The sequence below is a fragment of the Anolis sagrei genome, chromosome 5, assembly GCF_037176765.1.
Source record: "Anolis sagrei isolate rAnoSag1 chromosome 5, rAnoSag1.mat, whole genome shotgun sequence".
NCBI lineage: Eukaryota > Metazoa > Chordata > Lepidosauria > Squamata > Dactyloidae > Anolis > Anolis sagrei.
In genome coordinates, this window is record NC_090025.1 from 195,723,101 (window position 1) to 195,726,016 (window position 2,916).

A 2,916-nucleotide genomic window follows, 5' to 3' on the forward strand; every position below is an offset into this window, starting at 1 on the left:
TGTACCTGGCTCTCTGGATCTACCTGCCCCACACCTGCCTCCTCTGGTGCCCTCATTTTGCTTGGCAGGATATGCATACAGACACAACAAGACATTTCCAAGGCATGGAGGGGAGACCAGAGGGGAGACCCAAAGTTGTGGATCCTCAGGTGAGGGGGGGACTTGTACCTGGCTCTCTGGATCTACCTGCCCCACACCTGCCTCCTCTGGTGCCCTCATTTTGCTTGGCAGGATATGCATACAGACACAACAAGACATTTCCAAGGCATGGAGGGGAGACCAGAGGGGAGACCCAAAGTTGTGGATCCTCAGGTGAGGGGGGGACTTGTACCTGGCTCTCTGGATCTACCTGTCCCACACCTGCTTCCTCTGGTGCCCTCATTTTGCTTGGCAGGATATGCATACAGACACAACAAGACATTTCCAAGGCATGGAGGGGAGACCAGAGGGGAGACCCAAAGTTGTGGATCCTCAGGTGAGGGGGGGACTTGTACCTGGCTCTCTGGATCTACCTGCCCCACACCTGCCTCCTCTGGTGCCCTCATTTTGCTTGGCTGGATATGCATACAGACACAACAAGACATTTCCAAGGCATGGAGGGGAGACCAGAGGGGAGACCCAAAGTTGTGGATCCTCAGGTGAGGGGGGGACTTGTACCTGGCTCTCTGGATCTACCTGCCCCACACCTGCCTCCTCTGGTGCCCTCATTTTGCTTGGCAGGATATGCATACAGACACAACAAGACATTTCCAAGGCATGGAGGGGAGACCAGAGGGGAGACCCAAAGTTGTGGATCCTCAGGTGAGGGGGGGACTTGTACCTGGCTCTCTGGATCTACCTGTCCCACACCTGCCTCCTCTGGTGCCCTCATTTTGCTTGGCAGGATATGCATACAGACACAACAAGACATTTCCAAGGCATGGAGGGGAGACCAGAGGGGAGACCCAAAGTTGTGGATCCTCAGGTGAGGGGGGGACTTGTACCTGGCTCTCTGGATCTACCTGCCCCACACCTGCCTCCTCTGGTGCCCTCATTTTGCTTGGCAGGATATGCATACAGACACAACAAGACATTTCCAAGGCATGGAGGGGAGACCAGAGGGGAGACCCAAAGTTGTGGATCCTCAGGTGAGGGGGGGACTTGTACCTGGCTCTCTGGATCTACCTGCCCCACACCTGCCTCCTCTGGTGCCCTCATTTTGCTTGGCAGGATATGCATACAGACACAACAAGACATTTCCAAGGCATGGAGGGGAGACCAGAGGGGAGACCCAAAGTTGTGGATCCTCAGGTGAGGGGGGGACTTGTACCTGGCTCTCTGGATCTACCTGTCCCACACCTGCCTCCTCTGGTGCCCTCATTTTGCTTGGCAGGATATGCATACAGACACAACAAGACATTTCCAAGGCATGGAGGGGAGACCAGAGGGGAGACCCAAAGTTGTGGATCCTCAGGTGAGGGGGGGACTTGTACCTGGCTCTCTGGATCTACCTGCCCCACACCTGCCTCCTCTGGTGCCCTCATTTTGCTTGGCAGGATATGCATACAGACACAACAAGACATTTCCAAGGCATGGAGGGGAGACCAGAGGGGAGACCCAAAGTTGTGGATCCTCAGGTGAGGGGGGGACTTGTACCTGGCTCTCTGGATCTACCTGTCCCACACCTGCTTCCTCTGGTGCCCTCATTTTGCTTGGCAGGATATGCATACAGACACAACAAGACATTTCCAAGGCATGGAGGGGAGACCAGAGGGGAGACCCAAAGTTGTGGATCCTCAGGTGAGGGGGGGACTTGTACCTGGCTCTCTGGATCTACCTGCCCCACACCTGCCTCCTCTGGTGCCCTCATTTTGCTTGGCAGGATATGCATACAGACACAACAAGACATTTCCAAGGCATGGAGGGGAGACCAGAGGGGAGACCCAAAGTTGTGGATCCTCAGGTGAGGGGGGGACTTGTACCTGGCTCTCTGGATCTACCTGTCCCACACCTGCTTCCTCTGGTGCCCTCATTTTGCTTGGCAGGATATGCATACAGACACAACAAGACATTTCCAAGGCATGGAGGGGAGACCAGAGGGGAGACCCAAAGTTGTGGATCCTCAGGTGAGGGGGGGGACTTGTACCTGGCTCTCTGGATCTACCTGTCCCACACCTGCCTCCTCTGGTGCCCTCATTTTGCTTGGCAAGATATGCATACAGACACAACAAGACATTTCCAAGGCATGGAGGGGAGACCAGAGGGGAGACCCAAAGTTGTGGATCCTCAGGTGAGGGGGGGACTTGTACCTGGCTCTCTGGATCTACCTGTCCCAAACCTGATTCCTCTGGTGCCCTCATTTTCCTTGGCAGGATATGCATACAGACACAACAAGACATTTCCAAGGCATGTAGGGGAGACCAGAGGGGAGACCCAAAGTTGTGAATCCTCAGGTGAGGGGGGGACTTGAACCTGGCTCTCTGGATCTACCTGTCCCACACCTGCTTTCCCCCCTTTTTCTTGACCAAGTGCCTCTCTCTCTCCCTCCCTCCCTCCCTCTCTCCTTAGGGGGGAACCCCAGGGGGCCCACCTGCCTTACCTGCCTGTTTCTTCACCCTCCTCCTCCTCCTCCTCCTTCACCTGGGACCTGCTTGCCACAGGAAAGGCCACCAGGTAGCACCGAGTGAGCAGCAGCAGCCCTTGGGCTGGGCGAGAGGGAGGAAGGAGCCCGGCTTCCGCAAGGAGGAGCTTCCCCAGGGGCGGGGCCAGGAGGGCCGTGGCCAATAGGGACTCACCTGCCTCGGCCAGGTGAGCCCACCTGTCTTCCCCTCCTAAGCCACGCCCCTCAATGAGGAAACGCCCTCCTCGCCCCCTCCCACTGGGGAAATTTGAGACACACCCCTTTTACCTGAGACACACCTGGGCCTGGGCAAGACA

General features: G+C 56.5%; 1 protein-coding gene across 1 annotated transcript in view; it reads right to left on the reverse strand.

The window, feature by feature from the left end:
* Positions 1 to 2,697, reverse strand: part of IRF5 (interferon regulatory factor 5) — a 51,438-nt gene extending 48,741 nt beyond the window's left edge. The window contains exon 1 of the mRNA XM_060776362.2: positions 2,579 to 2,697. The gene's annotated coding sequence lies outside the window, so the exon portion shown is untranslated. The remainder of the gene's footprint in view (positions 1 to 2,578) is intronic.
* Between the last annotated feature and the right edge of the window lie 219 nt (positions 2,698 to 2,916).